This window comes from Malaclemys terrapin, chromosome 4 (genome assembly GCF_027887155.1).
Source record: "Malaclemys terrapin pileata isolate rMalTer1 chromosome 4, rMalTer1.hap1, whole genome shotgun sequence".
NCBI lineage: Eukaryota > Metazoa > Chordata > Testudines > Emydidae > Malaclemys > Malaclemys terrapin.
Window position 1 is genome coordinate 138383299 of NC_071508.1, and position 13086 is coordinate 138396384.

The 13086-nt window shown below is 45.2% G+C and overlaps 1 protein-coding gene across 9 annotated transcripts in view; it reads left to right on the forward strand.

Annotated features, from left to right (window-relative positions):
* The window catches only part of WDR89 (WD repeat domain 89), a 95255-nt gene that overhangs the window by 57414 nt on the left and 24755 nt on the right, over nucleotides 1-13086 (forward strand). The window contains exons 1-7 of one of the 9 annotated variants that reach the window (XM_054024809.1): nucleotides 5085-5164; nucleotides 9116-9197; nucleotides 9596-9628; nucleotides 9718-9765; nucleotides 9904-9937; nucleotides 10250-10356; nucleotides 12254-12326. The exons of 2 other annotated variants lie outside the window; for them this stretch is intronic. The gene's annotated coding sequence lies outside the window, so the exon portion shown is untranslated. 6 more of the 9 variants (XM_054024812.1, XM_054024810.1, XM_054024811.1 and 3 more) reach the window with 6 other exon arrangements.

Sequence of the window (13086 nt, forward strand, 5' to 3'; positions counted from 1 at the left end):
TTCTGTACTGTTTTAAAAAATCCTGCTGCAAACACTTTTAGTTTAAAAATAAATTTTCACTTGCAATATTTGTAACCCATATTTAACACCATTCATTTATTGCAAAAGAGCTTGAAACTGACTAGAAATAAATTATAAAATCAAAGGTTAGTCATTTCCACTCATCTGTTTTGGGAAAAAAATGTAAATTAAAAACTTTAATGCTAAAAGATAAATTTGATTTTAAAAATTCTTTCAATTTCTATAAGCTTAGGTATTTGTAAAATAAATAAGGAGAATTACTTAATTATACTAATATAATTTGTATATGTAAGGCTGTTTTTGTTCTTCTGGCTTTTCTGAGTTTTAAATTGGTTTATCTTTTCCACTTTTTTATTACTGGAATGTTTATATTTAACCCCACCCCCCCATTTGTATAAATGTAATAACAAAAAGTTGTAGGAAATAATGACCTACAGCTGTTTGATTATTTTTGGGGGGTGGGGGGGAGGGTTAATATTTGTCTTAGGCTATCCTTAAGCTTAGACTGACTATCTCCTCTCTATCCACCATGTACTCTCCTTTTCCTTCTGCTCCTACCTTCCTACTTGGATTTCCTAAGTAGTATCCCTGTGATTTCTCAAGCCTCCATGTTCTATGTGTCACACATGTTGTAGATCCTGATCCTATAAGAACTTCTACATCTCTGGATCCTAAAGTCTATAATCCCACTGATTTTAAGTTTCTATGCTCACTACTGGCATATTATGATTTTTGTTGATGCTGTCTGTTGCCTCGATCCCATACATCTATAAAGGAAAACTTAGTCCCCACTTAAAATCTAGATCAGATACAAATGAAGAGTGCAAATTCAAATGCACCACTATTTTAAAAATTCTTAATTTAATGCATAGAGATTCTGTGCCCTACTTTGTAATTGTTGCTGTATTACCAACTACAAACACTGAAAAATCAGTCCTCCCATACCTCCACTCTCCCAAAAATAATGGGATTGGCTTAGAAATCATGTGTTTTTTAAAATATGTATTTTGGATTATTTTGATTTGTCTTCTGGTATTAGAGCATTTAGAGTTTGTGTCTTTAAGCTTTTCACTGCAATGTTGCAGAATCTTCCTTTAGCTCAAGTGGCAGGAGCCTGGGCTTTTGGAGCTGGAAGAATAACTTGCGTCCCTGCTGTAGTTGTGTGGGTCTGAGGGACTGCAGTGTAGTTGTAGCGGTGTTGGTCCCAGGATATTAGAGATACAAGGTGGGTGAGGTAATATCTTATTGGACCAACTTCTATTGGAGAGAGAGAGTAAAGTTCTCAAGCTTTACCGAGCTTAGGACCTGAAGAAGAGCTCAGTGTAAGCTCGAAAGCTTGTCTCTCTTACCATCAGAAGTTGGTTCAGTAAAATATATTACCTCACGCCCCCACCCCCTTCTCTCTGTAGTACTGCACATAGGGGCCTCCACGGCTGCAGATGTAGTTACATATGGGCATGAAAAAGGCTGAGGGTGTATATGGGGTTGGCAAGGAGACCAATCTGTATGGGGGCAGCTAAAAGGGGCTGTTATAGGGTGGCTGGCCCTGGCCCAGGCCCATTACTGTTCATAGCCCTACACATCGGGCCCCTACACAGTGGCTCATGGCCCTTCACTGTTCATAGTACCACTTGCCTGGCTGGTACCAGGTGGCCTGTCACTACACATAGCACTGCACGTCTGGCCTGTACAGGGTGGCCCGTCCCTGTTCATAGCACTGCATGCCTGTTCTGTACAGCATGGCCTGTCACTATTCACAGCATAGCATGCCTGAGCTGTACAGGGTGACCCACCATGGTTCTGAGCACCCCATGCGTAGGTTGTATGGGATGGTCTGGGGTCCATTAATAATAATATTGTTGCACAGCTGGGCTGTACAAGATGATGTTACTGTTCACAGTGGGGTTGCCAACTCTCCAGAATTGTCCTGGAGTCTCCAGGAATTAAAAATTAATCTTTAATTAAAGATGATGTCATGTGATGAAACCTACAGGAATATGTTCAACCCAAATTGGTAACCCTACTTTGCAACACTGCATGCCACAGCTGTATGTGGTGATGTGTCATTGTTCACAGGGCCGTCCCTACCCATACGCAAAGTACGCAGCTGCGTGCTGCGCCAGTCCCGGCTCCGCCTCTTCCCTATGGCCCACACCCCTGCTCCACCCCAGCCCCTCCTCTTCCCACCCCTGCTCTGCCCCAGCCCCACCCCCACCCCCACTCCACCCCTTCCCCAAAGCACCAAAATGGCTAGGGACGTCCCTGATTGTTCATAGTACCACACGCTTGGGCTCTCTGTTGTGGCCTGTGCCTTGCCATTATTCATAGCATGGTATGCACCTAGCAGTCTGTTGCCTGTCTGTATTCATAGCACCATAGGCCTGGGCTGTCCATGATGGACTTGTGACTGTCACTGGCTCAGCACAGGATGTCAGGGCCAGTCACTGTTCATAGTAGTGCAGCCCAGGGCTGTATGTGATGGACTTGGCCCATCACTGTTCATAGCAATGTACGCCTGGGCTGCAAGTAGGGTGACCAGGTGTCTGGTTTTCAACTGGAGCACCCTGTCGAAAAGGGATCCTGGCGGCTCCAGTCAGCACTGTTGACCGGGCTGTTGACTGTCCAGTTGGTGGCGCCGTGCAGCAGGGCTGGCAGGTTCCGTTAGCCTCCGTGCCACGCGGCCCCCGGGAAGCAGCCGACATGTCCCCCATCTGGCTCCTATGTGTAGGGGCAGCGAGGGGGCTCTGCATGCTGCCTCTGCCCTAAGCGCCTTCTCCGTTCCCAGCCAATGGGAGCTGCAGGGGCAGCGCCTTCGGACAGGGCAGCATGCCTGGCCGCGCCTCCATGTAGGAGCCGGAGGGAGGACATGCTGCTGCTTCCGGGAGCTGCTTGAGTTAGCGCTGCCCGGAGCTTGCACCCCTGACCCCATCCCGGCCTCCAACTCCCTGCCCCACCCCCGATCCCCCTCCCACCCTCCAAATGCCTCGATCCCAGCCCAGAGCACCTTCCTGCACCCAAGTCCCTCATCCCCAGCTCCACCCTAGAGCCCACATCCCCAGCCAGAGCCCTCCCCCTGCCCCAGGGCCAGCCCTGATCCCCCTCCTGTGCTCCGAACCCCTCGGTCTCAGCCCGGAGCCCCCTCCTGTACCCCAAACCCCTCATCCCCAGTCCAACCCCAGAGCCTGCACCCCCAGCCAGAGCCCTCACCCCCTCCCGCACCCTAACTCCCTGCCCCAGCCCAGAGCCCCCTCCCGTGCCGTGAGCCCCTCATTTCTGGCCCCACCCAGGAGCCCACACCCCCAGTTAGAGCCTTCATCCTGTCCTGCACCCTGATCCCCTGCCCCAGCCCAGTGAAAGTGAGGGTGGGGGAGAGTGAGCCACTGAGGGAGGGGAATGTAGTGAGCGGGGGCAGGGCTTTGGGGAAGGGGCAGTGCTAGGGTGTTCGGCTTTGTGCGATTAGAAAGTTGGCAACCCTAGGCGCATTGCCATGAAGAGCAATGGGCCCAAGGCCACCATGTACAAAACAGGTGCAGTGCTATGAACAGTCATGGACCACAGGCATGTGGCGCTGGGACAGTGACAAACCACCACTTACAGCTAGCGTTGCCAACTTTCTACTGCACAAAACCGAACACCCTTGCCCTGCTCCTCCTCCGAGGCCACACCCATGCCCCGCCCCTGCTTTGAGGTCCCACCCCCTGCTCACTCCATTCCCCCCTCCCTCTGTCACTCACTCTCTCCACCCTCACTCGCTCATTTTCACTGGACTGGCTCGGGGCTGGGGTATGGGAGGAGGTGAGGGCTCTGGCTGAGGGTGCGGGCTATGGAGTGGAGCCATAAATGAGGAGTTCAGAGTGCAGGAGAGGACTCCAGGCTGAGATAGTGGGTTGGGATGCGAGAGGAGGTGAGGGCTCCGGCTGGGGGTGTGGGCTCTGGGTTGGGGTCAGGGATGAGGGATTTGAGGTGCAGGAGGGGGCTATGGGTTAGGGCGGCTCAGGGCTGGGATAGGGGGTTAGGACACTGGCTTACGTCAGGTGGCTCCCGGTCAGCAGTGCTGCAGGGTTAAAGCAGCTTTCCTGCCTGTCCTGGCTCCACGCTGTGCCCTGGAAGCAGACAGCAGCAGGTCCGGCTCCTAGGTGGTGGGACCAGGAGACTCTGTGCGCTGTTCTTGCCTGCAGGCACTGCCCCCCCCCCAGCTTCCATTGGCCGAGTTTCCCGGCCAATGGGAGTGTGGAGCTGGTGCTTGGGGCAGGGACAGCACGCGGAGCCCCGTGGCTACCCGGTCTAGGAGCTGGATCTACTGGCTGCTTCAGGGGCACAGCGCGGTGCCTTAGCCCTGCAGCGCTGCCGACCGGACTGTTAACGGCCTGGTTGGCAGTGCTGAGCGGAGCCGCCAGGGTCCCTTTTCAACCAGGCCAGGCCTGGTAACCCTAACCGCGCCCCGCGGCGTAGGTGTGGCCGGGCAGTGTCGCAGCATAGCACTGCAGCCCTGGTCTGTACAGGGTGGCTTTGCGCCCACTGCTCTTCATGGCTCTGCCCACCTGGGCCTGTCTGTGGTGCCCCGTGACTGACCCACAGCCGGGCTGGGGCGGGGGGGGGGCAGTGACCTGGGAGTGTTCGTAGCACCGCCCCCAAGGGCCTGCGTCTCCCGGACACCCTCTGAGCCGGGGAGCCGGTTTATCCGGGCCAAGGCCCCGCCCATAGGGGGTCACCCCTACGTTCCGGGTACCCCGCTATGGGGGAGGGGTGACCCCTACGTGCCAGGCCGCCCCGCCCACAGCCCAGTGAGCCTCCCCCCTCCCCCCCTTCCGGACCAATCCCTCTGCCCGCGTTCCCGAGCTGGTACCCAATCGTGAGAGCCGAGCTGGCCCGACACTCCGCGCAGCAGCGGCCAATGGCCGGCTGGGCTGGGCTGGGCGGGGCGGGACTGAGGGCAGCAGCCGGGTAGGGTGAGCGGCGGCTGAGGACGGGGTTTGGGTGCGGCGTACAGCGTGCGCGTGTCTATCGGGGGCCAGGGAGAGAGGCAGGCAGGCAGGCGGCTCAAGGTGACGTTATGCCCCCGTGCCGGGCCCGGCGCACGTGGGTGCGAGCGGGCCGGGAAGGCGGGGAGAGGAGGAAGAGGCGGCCGCAGGGAGTAGAACTGGTGTGTGAGAGGAGCGGCCGGGGAACTAGTTCGGGGGGGAGGACGATTGCGGGGAGTCAAAGGGCGTAGGGCTCTGGGGCAGAGTCTGTGTGGGGGGAGGGGCTCTGGGGCAGGGTTGGGGGGGAGGGATGCTGGGGCAGGATCTCTAGGGTGGTGGGGCAGGGTCTGTGTGTGTGGGGGAGGGGTTCGGGGGCAAGGTCTCTGTGTGTGTGTGTGGGGGGGGTTCCGGGGCAGGGTTTGTGTGTGGGGGAGGGGTTCTGGGGCAGGGTCTGTGGGGAGGGGGGGAGGGAGAAGTGGGGGTGGGTGTACAGTGTGTTTCATGACCCTAGCAGTAAAAGACCATACTGATTGCCTGCACACTGGATGGTGCCTAGCTTGTGCTGACATCTTGGCTTATGTTGAGTAGTCCTTGGTGGTTCCATTCTCTCATCAGATGTAAATTACTGATATTACACATCTCTGTGTACAGCATACCCTTTTTGATGTTCCCTAGAAAGCCCCATGAGGAAAATACCTTGATTGCAACATGTACCAATTGGAGCTCAAGATTTTCTCACATATGCATAGACATTGGCCAACTTCTTGGTATCTTCCATATCCTGTTTGGTACAAGAATAGGATAGCAATTTTATGAGATTTTATTCCTGGCAGTTATTGAGGAATACATTTAGTCTCAGAGCTGTCTTGCTGAGGCTGCTCCTTGAAAAAGAAAGACGATCCTGATCACCAACATCTTCACCTCTTGTCTTTCCGCCAAACTAAGTTGAAACGGTTCTTATTTCTCTGGTTATAATAGCATCCATGTTGCTAATAATACACCAATACAAATATGCTTCCTTTTATTCTCTCATATCTTCAAGATCCGTATATATTGAAGTGGGAGAAAACCATGATTTAACTCTACAGTACCACCAGTATCAAAACTTTCTTGTACAGTGTTCTGTTCCAAATTTCAGAAATGGCACAAAATAGAAACACCTTGAGCACTCGAACTTTTAGTTTCCAAATGAATGTAGAAGGAGTAGCCCCTACTGCTGTTAATGGGGTTTTGAGAATTTTTTAAAATGGTGATTATGGTTTGACATACATACGTATGTACAGCTATAGTATCATACTGCTCTGACAAAGCATGAAGCAAATATGAAGCAAAGGCAGAATTGGCCTTAAATATGCTGTCCTATATATGAATGTAGGCTTTGGTGTATTTTATTCCCCTTGGCCCATTACTTCTGTAATTTCTTCCTCTAAGAGTCTCTCTGTTTTTTGCACAGTTATATGTAGTGAGTTTCTTTAGCAATGCAAATAATATTTCACAAATATTTCTCATGTACATTTATTCTGAGTGTAGCAGTGCATCAAAGGAGATGGCACAAAGGATTCTGGGGCATGATCAGTTTCTAGATGGTAAACTCTTCAGAGAAAGAACTGTCTTCTTGTTTTCTCTGGTGCTCATCACTGTAGTAGCTGATAATGCTTCACAAACATGAATTAATTTCTTTACAATATCCATGTGAAATAAGGTGGTATGTATTTATTATCCCCATTTTACACATGGGGAGTAAAGTCCAAAATTGTCACGGGTGATAAGTTTTATAGGCCTTGATATGTTCAGACCACAGGTCCCATTGAATTGCAATTGAGAATGCTAAGCACTTCTGCAAATCAATCCCCAGGTATCTCATATTGGGTATGTAGAAAACGAGGAACACAGTTAATGGCCACCTGTGAAAATTTTGGTTTATGTGACTTGCCCAGAATCTCACAGCTCACATGATAGAGGCAGGGATAGAATCCAGTTCTCCAGAGTGGTGGTTAAGGCAGCTGAAACAACACCTTCATTTTTCTTTTTTGAATCCCCTGCCTCATTTGCTGCATAACTTCCTACTTCTGTAATAGATGAGGTAGAGGGTCCTACAGATAAGTCGTCTTCATTATACAATCCTGGTTCATTCCCTGAGTACTGTCCATCCTGTGCATTGAATGAGATGGGGTCTGTCACACCACTTCAGTTATCCTTCACCAGCATTGTGTTTTATTGTGGTGGTCAAGCAGGTCACCACCTGTAGTACTATTTACATATATTTACCCTGCCCCAGCCATCTCCCTGATTTACTTCTGGGGATGGGAACAGGACTAGCAACAGCCAATTCTGACTACCTCTGCCTTCCTCGGGCTCTCTGCTCTCCCCTGAGCTTTCTTCCTCTCAATTTATATACTCCAGCTGCTAGGGTTGCTTCCCTCTCAAATTATCCCCTCAGCCATAGCTCTATTCACTTCATTGGTCTCAATAAACATATATTGGTGGGGAGTTGAGTCTCAAATTGAGTCAGCTCCTGACTCAGTACGTACTTTCCAAAGGACCCTGTAACAGTATGATCATGTAATTAAAGACTGTCATAATGCCTAAGCAAAAGGGGGCCAAATTAACTTCGTGCAGGGAACCTTAATTCTGGCATTTCCTCACTTTTGAGTGTTCAATTTTGCAATCTTAATATTCTTTTAATATATATATATATAAAAAAATACAAATTTCCTAAGTTTTAAAGAAAGCAAACTGAAAAAACCCAGAAACCCTATTGACCACTACATGGGTCATGAGTAGAATTGGAATCTTTAGACTCCCCAGCATAGACCTCTTGCCACTTGAGCTAACTAACTGTAGCGGTAATAGGCTGTTGTCCTCTGTGACCTAGCCAGTAGAGATTGATGAAAGACATACTTTCTTAGCCTGTTTCACAGCTGTTTGCTACACATAAAGAGGAATGATGATTCTCAGGAATTCTGAGTTCAGTTCAAAGTTCAGGAAGAGAGTGTTGATCTTTTTAATATCCTGTGTTTCCAGTGTCAAAAACCGAGGTGAGGTTGAATTAAGCTAATCATTTACTGTTTCCACGTGTCAGATGTAGAGAAAGTAACATTAATGAATCGTCAGAGTAAGAGGGTGTTAGGTTATAAAATGCTTATCAGCAATTTATCTTTAAGAATTTAGTTTTAATCTTAGATTTTTATTTTGTCATTTGACTTTCAACATATAGCACTTGCAGTTAATTTTTGTGGCCCATATTCAAGAAACATTCCTATCCACAAAATCACTTAAGCACCTGTTTAATTTGAGTTCAGACACAAGTGCTTTCATGAACTGGGTCCTATAATTCGATATATACCTTATATTGCAATAGAAATATCATGGAAGCTAGTTAAGTGACATGGCATTTTAATGCACTAGCCTTTAATTTTTTTAGACATTAGTTTGATCACCAGGAAAACCAATTCTTCAGGGACAGTTTTCCACATCACTAAACATAACTTGAAGTCTTCTCAAAACAGATGAATACTGGAATAGCTTGGATGCACTGTGGTGCTGTTGAAACAACGTGGCCCATGTAAAATTTTGTCCAGGAACTGCATGTGCTTTGTTTGGTTCTAGCCAATGCTGTTAGTATCTCTTTCAGTGACACTAAAATGCACTAAACTAAACAATCTTATGCAATGTCTGGTTATTACTATGCCGTCATTGTTTGAATGACTGTAGTCATAGTTTAGAGTTTGGGGTTCAGTTACTACTTGGAATAAACTCTTATTTGTAAATGTGGGAGATCTATATTTTATTTTTGTTTTACTTAGATTGTATTTTACTGTAATCTGCTGTTGCTTCTGCTTGGTTCTGTAGTGAAGTACAATAGGATCTCAGCTACCCGAACACTAGAATTATTCATATAATTGGGAGTCAATTTAAAGAAAAATACTGTAACAAAATGTTCAATAAAGGCTCCCGTTCTCCATCATTGGCTGAAACCATTCATGGTTTATTTTTTATTTGGCCTCAGCAGCACTTTGCATTGATATGTAAAATTTTAAAGTTTTCTTTTATACTTCTGTAGTGTCTGTAATTGTGAACACACATCTCCTTCCCTCATACAGCCAGAACTATCACACTCTTCTTGTTTCCAGATCTGTCCATTATTGCCAAAATCTCCTGCACGGCTTTTCAACAAGAATTAATAAATACAAAGGAATAAGTGCCTTATAATTGGTAAGCAATTAACAAATTGGCAAAGTGACCTCATAAAGTCATAGTAATGTTCCTTTCAGGCCTTAGAATCTATCGTCCACTCTGACCTTCTGTATAACACATGCCATAGAGCGTCCCAAAAATAATCCTTAGTATCTATTTTTTAGAAAAACATCCATTCTTGATTTAAAAATTGGCAGTGATGGAGAATCCACCACGATCCTGTTGGAAACTGTACTCTCATCCTTAAACATTTACACCTTATTTCCACTCTGAATGTGTCTAGCTTGAACTTCCAACCATTGGATTGTGTTATAACTTTCTCTGCTAGATTGAAGAGCCCATTATTAAATATTTTTTCATCATGTAAATATTTGTAGATTGTAATCAAGTCACCCTGTCAACCTTTTCTTTGTTAGACTCAAGGAGTTCAATCTATTTAGCTCTATAAGGTATGTTTTCTAATCCATTAATCATTCTTGTGGCTCTTCTCTGAACCTTCTGCAAGTTATAAACATCCTTTTTGAATTGTATGTTCTAGACTGGACACAGTTTTACAGCAATGGTCTCACCAGTGCCAACTACGGAGGTAAAATAACCACTCTACTCCTACTCAGAATTCCCCAGTTTATGCATCCCGGGATTGCATTAGCTCTTTTGGCCATAGTGTCACACTTGGAGCTGATGTTCAGCTGATTATCCATCACAACCCCCAAATCTTTTTCAGAGTCACTGCTTCCCAGAATAGAGACCCCCATCCTGTAAGTATGGCCTATACTCTTTGTTCCTAGATGTATACATTTACATTTACAATATTAAAACACATATTGTTTGCTTGTGCCCAGTTTACCAAGCAATCCAGATCACTCTGTATCAGTCACCTGTCCTCTTCATTATTTACCTCTCCCTAATAAACTAAAATTGGCAAATTGTTTGCTAGACAGGGAGATAGGCAGATTCAGATACTGGTGATTTTGGATAATCGGGGAGCCTAATCTAATAAGCATATAATTATGTCTGTTGCTATGGCAGTGATGGAGATAGTAGAAATTAGCATTATGATTTTCTTACAGGATCCAAAAGGATAAAACAGATGAGTTATGAAAGCAGTAATACTTGTTCAATAAACACAAGTCTATTACTAGCAAACCCGATAAAAATTCTGCAAAACTTGTATTAGGTAAGTGGATTTGTTTTAGTTTATGTAGTTTCCACACTTAGGGCTTGTCTATACTTATGCGCTGGTTCGGCGGCAGGCAATCGAACTTCTGGGTTCGATTTATCGCGTCTTGTCTGGATGCGATAAATCGAACCCAGAAGTGCTCCTCGTCGACTCCGGTAATCCTGCTCGGCACGAGGAGTACGCGGAGTCGACGGGGGAGCCTGCCTGCCGCGTCTGGACCGTGGTAAGTTCGAACTAAGGTACGTCGACTTCAGCTATGTTATTCACGTAGCTGAAGTTGCGTACCTTAGTTCGAATTGGGGGGTTAGTGTAGACCAGGCCTTAGTGTACTGTATGCACCAACCCCACAGGGAAAACAATGGATTTAAGACAAAATTAGTTGAGCAGCTGAACAGATAGGGTGCATGTTACATAATTGCATCATGCTTTGGGAACTCTGTTGGGGCCCAAAATGCTAGTACTATATTAATTTGAGAAGGGGTAGTATCTCAGCATGGCATTTGTTGTGGAGCCTGGTGTGGACTTTGACGCTTGCTGGATGTTTGAAGTGCAAACACAGGTGTGTGTTGTGTGACAAGTGACTTGACTTCTGTGTTTGGAGACAGCAACACCTGTTCTCAGATTTGGAATCGTTGTCTTGATAACGTCAACCCTAAATGTTCACAAATCTTGATTCAGGCCCTCCAAAAAAGCATGAGATTAGCTTAAAAATCACAAGATTTAAAAAAAAATGTTGGGCTGTTTATTTGCGTTCCAATTTCCTAACTTGATATACTGGGGTCATGTTTTCAAGCTTTGTGTCACAACAGTGAGGGCCAGAAACTTACTTTTTTAATGAAAGCTGAGATTCTCATGTAATCACTTGATTCCAAGAATTGAGTCTCTAAGAAAAACAATAAATATGGTGAGATTCGTGATGAAATTGTGAGAGTTGGCAACACTGTTGTCAGAAATGTTTAAGACTTCTTTTAAGTCTTTATTGTAATGCCAAAAACAGAAGATAATTTTTCATTTACCAAATACAGTAATGTGTGCTAGTAAGATAATGAGGAGATTAGAATTGCATGATTGTCCACAGGTAGTTCTTCACATGTTCTTGTAATAATTAGATAATTCCTCATTACTTCTATCAAATTACTGTATTAAACTTTTTTAAAAGCTTTGATTCTCTAGTTTCATGAAGATGGTATTTCAAATATTCATTGACTGATGGTCAGTTAGTGACCCCAAGTGGATTTATTAGGGAATAGCATGTTCCGTTGATGAGACATCTGTTAGCGCATGTAATGAAGGCATCAGTGGGAATCCTAGAATATCAGGGTTGGAAGGGACCTCAGGAGGTCATCTAGTCCAACCCCCTGCTCAAAGCAGGACCAATCCCCAACTAAATCATCCCAGCCAGGGCTTTGTCAAGCCTAACTGGAACTCCAGTTAGGTTGAATTGAGATGTACACTGAGTTCAGGACTAAAATCCTTCTGTTTCACACTTTAGTGAGTAAAAATAGTCTCAAAATTTGGCAGAGGACAGTTGAATTTTCTGTATAATATTTTTAAGAAAACTTTGCAGAAAAGACATTTAATAATGCTCTCTTTTTTTCAAATTTTGTCCTGACAATTTTGCAGGCTTTTGGGGGTGGGGGAGGCAGGCAAAGGCGTCATATAGGGAGGGCAGGAGGGGCACCTACCCCCCCCCCCCCGCCATGTTTCATACCACATTATAATTTTATGAACAATACACACATTTAAAATGTGAAGTTTAGGCAGTCACATTCTTTTTGCTGATTTTCCTAGCCTGTTCCTACAAATCCCATAATCCCCAGCCACCACCTGTTGGTGCTCCTCACTTCAGCAGGAAGTTTATTAGCTCACTGTGCCAATTCTTGTGTTGAAACAGTCCCGTGTCTACACACACACTGATGGAGGTTGGAAGAATTCTGCTTTTTAGACATGGTGTTCTGTCCTCTCTGGTAAGTATGTGTTGTTTTTTTGTTGTTGTTGTTTTTTTAATAACGATGTGTCATTATTTGGTCTCTTATTTTACTTTGATTAAAAAAAATCCATTTAAGTTGCTTACATCATATTCACTTGATTCTTTAGTCCATCACTTCAGTATTCACTGAAGTTCACAAACAGGCTTCTGGCAGAGTCTGCTTCATTTTATAACGCAATATCTTGTTTATTTGAATTACATAAGAGAGTAAAAGTAAGTAAACTCTGAACTCATAATGTTCCTATGTCACTATGTAAGAACTCAGGTTCTTACAAAGTAAACTTGTTGCCCTGACAGCCTGAAAACACACACAATAATAGGCCAGAGATTTTAAAAAATTATTATTATAGTTTTTAACTAGTTTAGGGGATTTTGTTGTTGTTGTCACTTCTTGGTACTTCCTGTCAAAAGATGCAATGCACATATATTCTCTGTAATTTTATTCTTTCAAAGTTCAAGGATTACAGTACTGTTCTTCTAGTTTTTTTTTACTGGTCTATGTATTTTTTAATTTTCTCTTATACTTAAATTTAATTCTTTGAGTAGCGAGTTCTAAAATGTCTAACCTGCCCTGGCTGGAGTAATTATCATTATTACTTTTATTACCATCTTCTGCTTTGTCATTTATTATTTAAAGTGATACAATCAAATAGTAGTAGTCTTCTAGAATGTAAACTTAGCTTGTACTCACCTTAGGCATGCCAATTTCAAGAAAAAAAAAAAATAAAGCAACTATT